General features: G+C 38.8%; 1 protein-coding gene and 1 long non-coding RNA gene across 4 annotated transcripts in view; one reads left to right on the top strand and one right to left on the bottom strand.

Moving 5' to 3' along the window:
- Positions 1 to 10,405, bottom strand: part of LOC139076807 (uncharacterized) — a 52,802-nt gene extending 42,397 nt beyond the window's left edge. Inside the window, exon 1 of the long non-coding RNA XR_011528790.1 lies at positions 10,072 to 10,405. This is a non-coding gene — a long non-coding RNA (uncharacterized lncRNA). The remainder of the gene's footprint in view (positions 1 to 10,071) is intronic.
- SCN1A (sodium voltage-gated channel alpha subunit 1) overlaps positions 10,089 to 14,841 on the top strand; it is a 147,601-nt gene continuing 142,848 nt past the window's right edge. The window contains exon 1 of one of the 3 annotated variants that reach the window (XM_070581517.1): positions 10,089 to 10,585. The gene's annotated coding sequence lies outside the window, so the exon portion shown is untranslated. The remainder of the gene's footprint in view (positions 10,586 to 14,841) is intronic. The other 2 variants (XM_070581520.1, XM_070581524.1) reach the window with 2 other exon arrangements.

The raw sequence follows: 14,841 nt of genomic DNA, 5'->3' as shown, positions 1-14,841 counted from the left end.
AAGATAACTCAGACCAGCAAAGGGGGAAGCCATCTTGCTCTCCTTTGAATTCCTACATACTGTATATTTCCAGCTCTCAACACAACACTGTGTAATATCATCATATATTCCCCAGACCCAAAACATTCCAAAAGGCTTGAGTTATGTTCTAGGAGATGGGTGTGGGGCGTAGGGAGTCAATAAATATTCCTTGCTAATAGCTAGAGTGAATGCACAGCAAATGGCGAAGTACATCAGAAGCAAGGGTGCTTTAAACATTCAATCTATCAATGGATCATTGGTTAACACGCATGCTGAAAGTGAGCTTTCTCTATGAAGAAGGGATATGCCCAGCCCTCCCACATTTCCTGTTACAGAGAAGTGAGAATAAAAAGAAATTTTAGGGGCTGGCCTGATGGCGTTGTGGTTAAGTTCACACACCCTGCTTCAGTGGCCCAGGGTTGACCGGTTCAGATCCTAGCACAGATCTATGCACCACTTACAAAACCACACTGTGGCAGGCGCCCCACATATAAAATAGAGGACGATGAGCTCAGGGCCACTCTTCCTCAGCAAAAAGAGAAGGATTAGCAGCAGATGATAGCTCAGGGCTAATCTTCCTTACAAAAAAAAAATTTTTTTAAAGAACCTCAAAGAGAAGATTTCCAATTTAGTTTAATCTGAAGGTGTACTTGGCTAAAAATAGTCTTTCTCTGGCTGACCAGGGATCAAAATTCCCATACTTATGTGAGGGAAGCAAGAGCTATGGAAGTGAACGTTATTGACCACCCACCACATGTCCAGTGACTAACATATTTTCCCACTAAAGTTTACAACAATCCTAGGAAAGCAGCATTATTATCCCCATTTTCCCCCTACAAAATTTGCCCTGGATGCTAGGGAACCAGAGTTACAGAGAGAATATGGTCAAGATGTGGTATTTTTTGAAGGTAATATTCCCTCTGCTCTTTTTTATAAAATAAATTTATGTTAAGAAACGAAATAGTTTGTGTTTTTAACACTCATTAATATATATCAAGTGTTATTGTTTATTAAAGATGAACAATTCATTAGGGATCAACAATTAAATATCAAACAACTCACATTTAAAAATTGTCTTATATTAGCAAGGAAAGATTGTGGATCAGAATGTGTTTTCCTTTAAAAAAGAACACTAATGAAAGTCAAATTTCATCTGTTTCTATATTTGCCAAGCTAGTCATGTGGGCAATAGCAAAAGTGGGGTCTCCTCCAGCCTCCAAATCCTATGATTGGTTGATTTAAAGGCACCTGAATACCGGAATTAGAGGCAAACTTTTCTCCCTAATTAAACTTGCTGACAGAGTAGTTCCTTATATGTGCACGACTTCCTTGCATATGGAGCCCTATTGCCTGTCCTCTGCAAAGAGGGCAATGTTTTCAAATCTGAAGACATTTGCAGCTGTTCCGCTAGTTGACTAATCACTTCTGAGATTTTCTTCCCCAAAATAAAAATCATCTGGGAACTAATTGTTACTCAGAATAATAACAGAGCTTGGCATTTCTGAAAATTGGTTCATCATTGGATTTCACAAGTCTCAGCCCGTCTCTGAGATCCTGAGCTTCTCTTCCAAAAGCCCAAGAGGAGGCCTGAGCAGTAACAGAGACTCTCTGTGGCAGCTTGGGGTTAGGATTGGACATTCCTCACTCCCATTTTCCCCCTCACATCCATGTGGCTCTACACTTGATTAGGAGAGTACCACAGTGTGATACGCCACAAAGAGCACCGATGCAGAGTTCCACAACCTGGGATGCATCCTGAGCAGCATCTTAGTAGAGGCATGGAGTCAGATAAGGGATGTTTATAGACCTCATGTGGATCTCGTAAGGATCTAGGAAATCAAATATATGAAAGTGTTTTGTAAAGTATGAAGCACATTCATACAAACATAAATTATGATTAACATTTATCTGTCATTAGCCCAACACTCTCCTCAACTTTTTCAGTTATAAAAGGGCAAGGAGAGGATGACTTAGCATATATAAAGTCACTATGATGAACATGTTGAGAGGTTTTGCTAAATGGAATTCATTTTAAATTTTTTATAATCCAGCTATTGCTACAAGAAAAAATTTGAGCTGTTTATTGTTTATTTCAATAACTGATTTTTCATTTATTTGACCCTGGTCAAGAATCCCCATAGTTTGGCCAAGCCCTAGGGATAACCAGCTGTGTGGGCTAAGGAAAGTCATCTAATTTTTCCAAGACTTTCTCCAGCTGAAGTTGGGAGGATAGAAAAGAGATGAGGCAAAAGGAACAAACAAGTAAATGGGTCTGGGTTACCCAGTTCAGCATCTACAGCCGTGATTCCCTACCTCCAGGAGGACTCTGCCTTCCAGCAGGGGGCGCTCTGCAGGGTTAGAGCTCTATGTATTGACAGATTTTCACATCAAAATGTATGAGGGAGCCAAGACTTACTATCTGAAGATAGCATTTCTAAATCTGGGTTCCAGACACCGTAGCTTCATTTGGAATTCTAACGAAAAATGCCTGCAGACTTTGTAAAAGCAATAGAGGGTGTTACACAGAAATGTTGGTGGACTGCTTGGTTTGCTGATACACTAAACCTTTTATTGAGTACATTTTATTGAGCACATTGAACAGAACAGAGGCCCGTCCTGAGAAAACATAAATTCCAAAGTAAATTAACTAATTACAAGGGAACTATCAGCAATCTAACTGTGAGAACTTGAAAGAGTCATGTGCACTCTTTCTCCATCTTTTTTAATGAAAGGAGAGGCAGGGGAGAACCGTGAAATCTAACACCAATTATAGGGCTATTGTAAGAATAAAATAATAAACCAACTGTGAGAGTTTTGGGAAACTAAAACATCTTATATACTAGAGGGAAAAAATAAAAATTTAAACTCTGTTAGTAATAGATATCATTTCTATAATTTTTAGGTATTCTTTTCAAATAGACTGCTAATGCCTAGCTTCTTAAAAGAGAGAAGTATTTTTAAATTCCTACATATGTATTTAATAAAATATGTAGAGAACAGTCAAAAATCTATAACCAGATTATCATTTATTTTTTTTTATTTTTTATTTTTTTTTTTGGCACCTGGGCTAACAACTGTTTCCAATCTTTTTTTTTTTTTCTGCTTTATCTCCCCAAACCCCCCTCCCCACCCCCATACACAGTTGTATATCTTAGTTGCATGTCCTTCTAGTTGTGGGATGTGATTTTTGTTTTTTTTTAAAGTCAAGCCATTGCCTACAGTTCGATTTTTGAAGAACAGCTATTGCTTATTTTAAGAAATACATTTTTTTCCTGCAAAAATTGAAAGTAAAGACAACTCTTAAATGACACTTTCAGTGAAAATTTGGTGATCTCTTACAAAGTGAAGCATCTTTTTATAGGATACATCATTATCCTTAGTATTTTCTATTTAATAAATCCGTGTTTGTGTATGCTTGGCTTTCTGAAAGCAGATGGGTGGGGCTCATCTTCATTCTTATTAATAATCACAACTTTCTATTGTAAGGAACAATTATTGAATGCATACTGGGTCCCAGGAAGGCTCTATTTTAGGTGCTGGAAATTCAAAGACTAATAAACCACAGTCTTGGTTTTAAATAGTTCACCAGATAGTTGAGGGAGATGGTATGAAAGCAAATATGTGTAATAAAGTGTGATATAAACACACTGGGACTTTATGGGACATGGTAATATCCCAACAAGCAGTAGTAATTTTCACTTGGGTGGTGGTAGAAGGGTCAGGAAATGCTGTTTAAAAAAACTGGTCCTTAAGCCTAATAGGTATAAAGAAGTGACGATGGGATGGCAAAGCCAGGGGTTGTTACGGTGAGGGGAGATAAATGACCCCAACAGAGAGAATGACATTAGCAAATTCAGAGAGGCAGAAAATAGCATACAGATTTCTCACATCTGTAAGCAATTTGGTGAGGCTGGAACCGTGGCCAAAATAAGTGGGTAGGAAAGTAAACTATATCTTTCGATTTGGTCTGGGAATTTTTCATGGATCTAGAAGGGAATTCCTGAGTAAGGCTGACTATTTAGAGATCTACTAGAGTGTGGGGGTTCAGAAAAGATAAGACAGTGCAGTGAGCCAGCTCTTTAGGACTATATTGGAGATAATCTAATGTATTAGATAACGAACCAGGACCTGCACATTCTGAGATCCCACTTGGGAAACCAACTTGGAAAAGAGAAAATACCAGGAAAGACAAAAATTGAACATTTGGCTCTTCCTTCTTCCCAGGCACTCGTCTTTCCCCATCCTCCCATCCACACACATTCCCTGACCTAGATAATTATCCTTTTTATTTAAAAGCTTAGAAATTTTGGGCCATGTGTGTGTTTAGTGAAGAGAGGCAGCTGGGAAGGAGAACACAAAGCTGTTTTTAAAGGGCACCTCTTTCTAGACTAAGTAGAACACCTACTTTGAATATATACAAGCTTGTTCAGAAAAGCATCCAAGACTGAAAACTACGGAAAGGCAAAATTATAAATCTACAAACACCCTGGTTCATTAAACACTAGATGAGAGAACCTTTTTTTCTTCTTCTTCTTCTTCCTCACAAAGCCCCCCAGTATATAGTTGTATATTCTAGCCGTGAGTACCTCTGTTTGTGCTATGTGGGACACCACCTCAGCATGATCTGATGAGCCATGCCATGTCCACACCCAGGATCTGAACAGGTGAGACCCTGGGCCGGCGAAGCGGAGCATTTAACCACTTGGCCACAGGGCCAGTCCCTATAGAAACATTTTAAATGAAAGCAGTCTCTGGATTGCCTAGGATTCATCCTCAGCACCAATCAACATCTAATCTCTCTCTCTCTCTCTCCTTCCTTCCACCTTCCCTCCCTTTCTCCTCCTGTCTTCCTGCTGGAAGCCCAGTTCACAGCAACAGAGGCAGTGCAGACAGCAACAGATACTCAAAACCCCAACAATGACCAGAGCTCAAGAGGACCTCGTTAGCGCCGGCCACCATCCACCTTAGTCACCATGTCAGCCAGCCCATCTGGTAAAACATCTCTGTGATCTTTTTATTTATTGTCCACATGTTTAGATGGACAAACTCAGCTTAGGATTGTGGCATCACTTAAGTACAGTTGCTTTCCCCAGCTCCCTTAGGAAAGAGATCACTTGGAATACGCAGATTCCTCAGGCCATTACTATACAGACGGAGTGAGGCTCATTCTGTCAATTCTGACACAGACTCAATCAAGGGCACTAGTTATAAACATACCGGCTCCAGGTATGTAATGTAATATATTTTTTAGACCACCTTATGTTTCTACTGATCGCTAATCTATTTCTCCATTATTCTAGAATATCCTTCATTCTTTAACTATCTGTGGTTTATCTCAGAGCTCCCTGGAATCTTTTGCTAGAGCTCATTCTATTTCTTTACTACCCTGATTTTCTGATAATATCAAGTCACTTTCATTCAGTTCCATGTTTCTCTCTCTCTGTCTCTCTCTCACCCTGTCCTTTTCTCTTCTCTTCTCTTCTCTCTCTCTCTCTGTCTCATTCTCTCTCTCCTACACAGAAACACACACCATTGGTACTAAGTCCTGTGGGAAGTATAAAACAAGTTTATAATCACCTCAGACTGATTTGTGGGGCTATTAACGTTGAGTCAGAAACTATTATTCTTTTTTCTCTTTTTTCCTTATTAAGAGAACACCAATTTTGTTTGAAACATCTACTAATCTAACTTGAAAGCAATCTTTTCCAGCCTCCTCTCTTGCTCCTATGAGTGGCCATATAAAAATTCTGGGCAAGACGACACAGGAAGAAGTCTTCTGAGGATTTCTGAGAAATCTGCTTTCTTGATATAGGCTCTATCCCTTCCTCCTTGTCCCTCTTACATTGTGCCTGAAATACAGAATGATATCCAAGATATTCGCTGATGCCATCATCAGAATGGGTTCAGAAACCGTCCTTTCAAGTTTCATATAGGCTGGCCATGTTTCTCACAGCTTGTGGAACTGCTGCAATTTGGGGTAGTTTATTTAAAAAGTAAAATATAGACCTGAATCCCAGGTACTATAGTGTAAAAATTTGAAAAAAAATTTTTTAAAAATTTGATTTCTCTGATCTCTGTGACTAGAAGCAAAATGATGTGACTCCATTTTCAGGTGCAAAATACAATCAATCATACCACCAATACAAGGAGAGACACCCCTGCCCCCAGATTAAATCTTCTCAGACTCTATTAGTTTAATCTCAAAAGACGATAGTCAAAAGACTATACATTTTTTTAAAAAATGCTTCAACTGCAAAGATAAAAGGTAGGCTGAGATAGTTTGGTCATCACAATAACTTATACTCCCTTCTGGGAAGTGACTTCCCAGCTAGGGACATTTCTCAGCCTTCTATGGCACCTCGGTGGAGCTATGTGATTATTTCTCCCCATTAAAATATAAGCCAGTCCTGTGTGTCACTTCTGGGTTGAAGAGGTAGCGGTAATTCTTCATGATGTCTTTTTCCATCCATTGGTTAACTCTGAATACCTAGAGGCAAAAGGATCCACAAGACAGAAGGATCTGGGATCCACAAACGATCACACAGAAGGCCACCTACCCACCAGGACCCACCACATAGAACTTGGCATGAGTAAGGCAGACAATTTCATTGTGCTAAGCCAGCAGGACTTTCGGGTGTATTTGTTGCTAAAGCTAGTGTTACTCTAATTAATATAAAGGAGAAAAATGAAAATCGTATGTTTTACTGAGTTAAACCTGAGTGAAGTGAAAAAGTACTAAAGTGATTGAGCTGGCCTAGAAATAATTAAATTTTCTGCCATTGGGCAAAAATGGGACATTAAAATAGAAATTAATTTTTAGGAAAATCAAGAAAGGTATAGTTGTGTTCTCCCTTGAGTTTTGTGACTTGTAAAACCCATACCTGCCAGTTACTAAGTATATTTTCATTTTGCTGTCTCCAGTTATGCTGGATAGAGTCTGCTTTTCTGCAAATTTCCCCTATTTATTCCTGCAAGAGAGTGAAATGAATACCATGTTCCATACGGCTTTTTAGTGTAGCAGAGGCTAGTGCATTATTCAATTGTTTTCTGAATAGGTTATTTCAAGGTGATTGCGAGTTGGGTTCACAAGTCAACTATCTTCCATATAAAAGTTGAGTTTAATAGAAATGAAGAATATCATCATTTTTACTTTAAAATTAGAGAGCTTCTGTTCCAGTCTACCCAGGAACCCTCTACAAGTTTAAAGTAAAACTTTTGGTTTGAGAGATCATCTTGTTCCAGGTCCTTTAAAAGATGTCGGTATTATTTCTTGTCCCAAGGGGAAGAACAGCGTCTGACTTAGAGAGGCATTCTTGCAATCTAATTGCGAGGACACCTTGTAAAGTCTTTCTACGGCCCAGCAGGAGAAGCCACATGCTTTTCACTCTAGCTGATTCCAGCAAGATAACAGGTAGAACTGAAAAAATGAAGTAAAAGCCTCTTTTCTAAATTAGCGAGACATCATTTTACTTACTATTTGCAGAAATTTCAAGGTTTAGAACTTCAATTCAGTGCCCATGTATTCTTCTGTAGTGAGAATCTTTTCAGAAAGAAACTACTTTAGACAAGTTTATTTTGGGAGTGAAATGGCAAGGGGATTATTTTCCCTTTTTCATTCTGAAAAGTTTATCCACAGCTTTCTCTTTGCATACGTTTGACTACGGTGTAGTTATAAATCCATCTGTTACCCAAGTAACATTCTACTTCAAAAGCAGGATAATTTTTTTCCATAGAAGACCTAGGTATAAAATGAGAAGACTTTTCCTTCTTTTGGAAGATAAATCAGCTTAGACTAAATGATTATGCTTTAGGATTTTACCAGAACTACCAACTCTACATGATAGAGAGAATGAATATTGGGAAAGAAAACCCCTTTGCCTTAAAAACACAACCCCAACTTTATTGGGGGTGACAACTGGCTCAGCTAAAACCACCATTATTGTAGACTCTCCCCCAGGAGGGGTGGCATTTTTCACAGTTATGACCCAGTAGATGTAAGTCAGTCTCTAGGTGATTTCTGGGAAAACTCTTGGAGAAAGGCACATGCATTTGGCCTTTTGCGCTTCCTGTCCTTCTGCCTGGAATGGAGTCAGGATGCTGGAGGTGAGGCAGCCATTCTAAGACCACATGGCAACAAATAAGATGAAAGCCAAGTGCTGAGGATGGCTAAGAGGAAGGAAAAATGAGCTGAGGTTCCTGAGGACTGAGGGTCTGCGAGGACTAAGTCCTACCTTAATGTCATTTGACTCAACTTAATGTCTCTTGAGAAAAACAAAACCTCTATTTGATTAAAACTGGTGAAAGTTGAATTATCTCTTATGAGCTTCCAAACCTATACCAAGTTGATCCAAGGAGAATGGTAAAAAAAATTTTATAAGAACAGTTTCCAAACAAGTATTTCAGAAGCATTCAGTTACTTTAATTATTCTTACTTGGATTACTAAACTGGTATATTCACAAATCATTTTTATACATTCCTTAAAATGACTCCTTCAAGGAACTCTACTAAGCAATAACATACACAACTCCCATACTTGGATCCGTATGAATCACCCCTCCATTGATTCATTCAGCAAACATTTATTGAGGGCCCAGTAAGCACTGTCCTGGGGGCAGGGATACAAGGACAAAAAGCAAGTGCCTGAGTACAGGAGTCTCAGCTTACTTGAAAGTAATGCCAAATCTATTTTAAAACATTCTATTCTCCAGTTCTTTGCTTCCTATGGGTTGCTTATTTCATGCACATTAGCTCTCCAAGAGACGGATAAGCCCAGCACCACAATCAACACTAGCAAAATAAAGCACCTGAACCACCAACGTGGTTGGTATCCATCACTTGACGTTCAGAACACTATTTCATAATTTGAAAATTTAATTCAATGCTGCACTAATATGTTCATTACAGTTGTGAGAAATAATTGAATAAAACTTCTCATTCCATCCACTACAGAAATTGTTTTTCCAAAATCAGACTGCCGCTCAAAGCAGATATTTAGTGCCTGCTTTGTTTTCTGTCATTTCTGTGATTTTAAAAAAACCATTGTACATCAGTCCTACACAGCGGTATCAAAGGACAATTACTCACTGGAGTATGGTAAGCAAAATCCCAAGTGAACATCAGGGAAACCATTTTCCACTCACGTCTTCCTCTGTGTCACCTTAGACACATCATTTAACTTCCTTCTATCCTGGTTTCCTTGGGGTTAAGTGATCATTGTGTTTTTTCAAAGACCTAAAATTCTCTTATTTCCTTGCTCTATTCTCAGTGTGATGCATTAACAGACAAGTTTCCTAGCTAAGAGCAGCACATTAAGATGATTTTTAAATGATGCATGGCTTCTCTATTTCTGTTGTCTTGGGAATTATACGTCTTAGCCCACACCGCATATCAAACCACAATTTTATATATAGTTAAATGATATAATATCATCTTATATTAATAACACCAATCACAGTACTCAGGATCAGAATATAGGACTGGTTTTATTGTTCCTAACTTTTCAAGGACATGACTTGAATTGCACACATTTGAGATAATTGAATGAAAATTAGATGGAGAATACACTGTTTTTAATTTGCTGTTTAAAAGCATCCCTGGATACCTAGTTCTGTCTAGCCAAGCTTGTTTCAAAAGCCCAGTGATCCTCTTGCCCCTCTTTCCCATTCTGAGAAACTGCTTTCAAAGTCTAACGAAAGATTCATTATACGCAAAATCTTAACGCTGAAATTCGGATCTTATCTTTTAGTATAGACAATGGATGTAATTAATTAACACATCTGACAGTTGTCTGCAAACCACCACAGAGAGGTACCTGCCTTTCTTATGACTTTCATGAAAATATCTTGAATTGAAATATACTAAGCACAAGCAGTTTAACCCACCCTATTCTGAATTTGATATACAAGATTAAAAATGCTATCATCTTGCTTGCAATTAGATGTTTAAGGAATGTGAACACTCTTTCCAAATCCTTTAGTTATCATCCTGCAAACCAGCTCGTACCTCCACTATCACTCTCCTTACAGATACACATATCCCCCTATACTCACCACAATGAGTTAAAGGTAGATGAAAGCTCCCAGTGGCAGCCTTTGAGTCGTTACTTTGCTTGCCCATTCCCTTCATTTTAGGTGTCGTGGCACGGTACTTTGCCGACAAAAATTCATGCTGTTGGGTTTACTGCAAACACCGAAAGAGGTGTCTTGCACTTGCTGGAGGATTTAGCTTTTATCCTTCTGGTCATTCTTCCCACAAAAAGAAGGAGACCAGTTTCTGAGCTATTCTTAACTCTCCTTGCAAAACAGTTCAAAAGAGAAAGACTTCATGATTCTCATGCAAACTCCCAGCCTGCCCGCCTGCCTGCTGCTGCCAATACTTCTTTCTGTTGCTGGTGATGACATTCCGAGAGCTCCCCAGCCCGATGCTTCTTATGTAAGACTGTCTAGGTCAAGTGTAGGAGACACACTCCTGGCCTGTGAAAACTCATGGAACTGCTCCTTCAGATTAACACTTCAGGGGCTATGGAAGCTGGAGGAAGCTGAGCTTGTACCACATCTTTTGGGGGTAAATATTTTTGCATGATTCAGTGATTTCTATGCTATAGTCTTGGCAGATGCCTGTCAGCCATGCTGAGAGGTGCAGAGAGAAATTACTAAGAGATTCCGGTTCTGTCAGCATGCTTGAATAAGCATAAGTCTTCTAGCAATCCTAGCTTTAAGACACTTAAGGAGTAAATGAATCATAAATTAGGGTTTGCTTATCAGGCATCATCTCTAACCATGAGGAACGAATGTTGATTTGACAGTTTAAGCTCTGAATACAAACCATTTGCTCCAAGGTGTTGGAGGAGAGCGTTATTAGATGGGGCTATTAGCTCTAAGAGATTTACTGCAGTTCTTGGCTGTTACATTGTCCTTGTCTGATTGCAAATTTGCTTCTCTTGCAATTGAGCTATATGTTTTCCTATATTTGTCGTCTGTTGTGATTGTCTGTGATAATATGAGAACGGAGCCTGCATAACCTGGCACAAATAATAAATCCTCTCTACTTAGTTCCAAGGTGACTGCTGCAGTAGGAGCGCCATTCGACACCAGCGCTGAATGATGCTGGGTCAACGGCATTGATTCAAACTGTGCTGTGTTTAGGGGACTTGGGGGCATAATCCCAGGTTTGACATGAACAGTTATTCACTCTAGGAGTAAAAGTAGAAGCAGTATAGCGCTGATTCTGTTTTAGACTCTCACGCTGTGTCCTGGTACAGGAATTAGTTAAAATAGCAGGCTTTTAGCGAATGCCGCAGAAAAACCTGGGGAAGCGGCAGGGTAAGATTGCGGTAGCAGGGTGATATTGGCAAGAAATTTTAATAAGATTTAACCAGAGATGATGATGGAACAGATGGCACCTAATTTAAAAGATAGGTGGATATTTAAAAAGTTGAAGACAGATGCAGCATGTTCGAGAAGTTTTGGCTTCCTGAGTGCCCTTGGCAAGTGAAGTTCAGTGCCTTAGACAGGACGTCATGAATTAGGCTGTGTAAACTGTCTTCATGGTGTTAAAGAGGTAAATGGAAAGTTGAATATTCGGTCATTGGGCGTCTCTACATGAGGACTGGCAGGAGGCAGGTTAATTAGAGCACACTCACTAAGTGAACAGGTAGTTTTCAAGTATCTGAAATTTCTTGCATTCTTTTTATTAAATTAATGGAATGAAAATGAGTGTTACTGAAATGAATTGCTTTCGGGGTACTTTTCACTCTTTTATTCATGATTAACAACAGCGCATTGATTCTTTATGATGGGAATCTATTGCTTATCATTTTATGATATATTTAATTGATTAATCATGTACATGTTTGCCCAAATAATTTGAAGAGACGGTTATGATCCCTCAGGGCCTGATTTTATATTACTGATGTCAATAGGCATTTTCCCCATAGATTTAGCATGGCCTAAGAGCCCCCTTCAGACTGAGTTTTACTTAGTTTGGCATGTAGAATATTCTTCATAAATGTAACGTTAAAAATAAAGCTTACATATTTAGTTGTAACTCACAGTCTTTAGCATAACACTGTCAGTACTCAAATTGTCCATAAATGATTTTCATTTAATACTGTTTTATTGGCTATTGTTAAAAGGGAGTCTTCTTTCTGGAAATGAAGCCTAAAAAGTTATATTAATCTCTTCCTTTCTAAAGCAAGGGATTTGAGTTAAATGAGGTCTAAAGTTAGTTTTGGTTCTGCCGTCTGTAGTTATATTCCTCTAAACGTGAATTAGCATTATTAATTAATCTATGCTGAAGTGAGATTACATTTTTTGGTGACCTACAACTTTTGGCCAATATTCGTGGAGCACCTACGAATGCTGGCCAGCACTTCTCCGTGTGTCATCTCCTGACCAGCAGCAGCAGCATCACCTGGGAACTGGTTAGGAATGCAGGTTCTCAGGGCTCGATCCAGACTCACTGAGTCAGAACCTCTGGGGTTGGGGCGGGGCAATTCATGATTTAACAAGTCCTCCAGGTGATTATTGTGAGGTAGCTAAAGTCTGAGAACCACTATACTGAACAGGACTTTGGTTAAATATCATGAAAATACCTTTTACTACATACAATGGAAGATCCATGACATAATGAAATTCTTCATTTTCCTGGTGGCCTAAATTTCCCAATGCAAGCAGTACTATATTTTAAAGATTTATGTAATTGTTTAGCACATCTTAAGCTTAAATTTGTCCCTAAGAAGCTTTATTTTCCAAAAGTTCCATTTTTAGCTTTTAGAAATTATATAGTGTGATGGCAAAAACACTAAAGGACCTCTTCTTTTGCTCACTGTGTGTCTTGGCATATGTCACTGACTCTCTCTGGTGTTCAGTTTCTCATTTGTAAGATGAGAGATTGCCTTAAGTCAGGGTTTTTCAACTCAGCACTATCGACATTTGGGTCAGATATTCTTTGCTGTGGAGTCTGTCTGTACATCATACAATGTTGAGCAGCATCTGTGGCTACTATCCACAGGGTGCCAGTAATGACTCCAAGTTGTGACAATCAAAAATATTTCCAGACATTAACACGTATCCTCTGAGGGTAAAATTGCCCCTCCCACCCCATCATGCACACATTCCCCACATTTGAGAAACACTGACCTGGGTTAACTCTCCTATGTAAAGTTTTATTATACTAAATAATACAACAAATGTAGTATTTCTCCTTTTGGAGGCAGATAGATTAAAAATTACAAATAAATAAACATGTCTTACTGGTATAACTCAACGTGTAAGCTGGGACCTGTTTGCCCCCTTGAAGATCTAGGTATAATTTGCTGAAATACCTGCCAATTCCATAGTCTGGAAGTCCAAAACCCTTTTGCAACTTCTCAGGAACTTAAAGTCTTATATCATCCTGGGTCCTGGAGTCCTGGTTCTATGAATACCACCTCATCACTCTAAAAATGAGACCCAGATTTCATCTGCCACTAGTTTCCACCAGAGATTTACCTATATCAATCATCTTTTAAGTTTAATAGATTTCTCCCCTTTGTCTTCCATCTCTGCTCCACACCCCCTCCCTGCAAGATGCTCTGAGAGCTCCAAATTCTTCTTCTGGTATGCACGGCAGTCCAGCTTTCCATAGCTCATATATCCAGATGTAAATGCACAAACCCATCAAAGAGTTCAGAATATCAAAGGCCTTCAGCTTAGCACCATCCCCCCTTCATGGAAGGCAGTTGGGCTCATACTACATAATCATAAATCATAAAGTCACTGGGCTGGAACAAGTCTTGAGTTTAAGATCATTTTCATGTCTTTAGAAGTCATACTGAACGATAGCTCTTGGCCCTTAAAAGTATACAGGTTACACACTAGAGTTTCAGAACTTTAAATTATATCTGCCCATGAATTGTTACCTCAAACAGTTCAGCAATTCAGTCCCAACATTTTCTGGAGTTGAAATGCATGGTAGAAATAGCTAAGTCCACACGCACATACCACAGACACACAGACATACACACACTTCCCAAGTGTTAGAAATTCTTTTCTGTATGCTGTACTACAAATTCAAATAAGTCTTGCTCTAAGATATCTGTGAATTAAGAAACTTAAGCTACAATGTATATACAAACAAAGTACCAGCGGCCAGCCTGGTGCTGTAGTGGTTAAGTTCACACATACTGCTTCAGTGGCCCAGGGTTCACAGGTTCAGATCCCGTGCATGGACCTATACAACAATCAACAAGTCCTGCTGTGGCAGTGTCCCACACACAAAATAGAGGAAGATTGGTACAGATGTTGGTTCAGGGTCTATTTTCCTCTCACACACACACAAAAGTACCAGATAGTTACATTTCATTTAATCAAAATAATGATAATAGCTTATATATGAATGATTATATCTGTATTTCCAAGTAACTTCATAGACATGACCCTTTCTGAGAGCCACAGCAATCCTATAAATAGGTCCCAGTACTGTTATCATTTTGCAGGTAAGAAAATAAAAGCTCAATATCTCCAGATGCCAAATCCACTTCTTCTTCTGCTCTTCTACAAGGCAAGACTCAATAGTGTATGTAGTTTGAACACAATGGTGGGTACAATTCCTAAGGGTTTTTTGATAACGACCTATTTCAAGAGTCTTCCTGCTCCAAAGTCATTCAGAGAGTATAAGGGCTGATATGTGTTACAATTCTTTGCTTTAGTTGCTAGGATTAATACATTTTCCCTGATTTATACATTTATTTGTATAATATGGTTAATTAATTATTCTTTATATGTATTACTAACTACTTATGGAATCATTTCAACACATCATTCATTATACTAGTCATA

This window comes from Equus przewalskii, chromosome 17 (assembly GCF_037783145.1).
Source record: "Equus przewalskii isolate Varuska chromosome 17, EquPr2, whole genome shotgun sequence".
In the NCBI taxonomy this organism is placed as follows: domain Eukaryota; kingdom Metazoa; phylum Chordata; class Mammalia; order Perissodactyla; family Equidae; genus Equus; species Equus przewalskii.
Note: the sequence above shows the minus strand (reverse complement) of the source record. Positions and strands in the feature narration are given on the sequence as shown.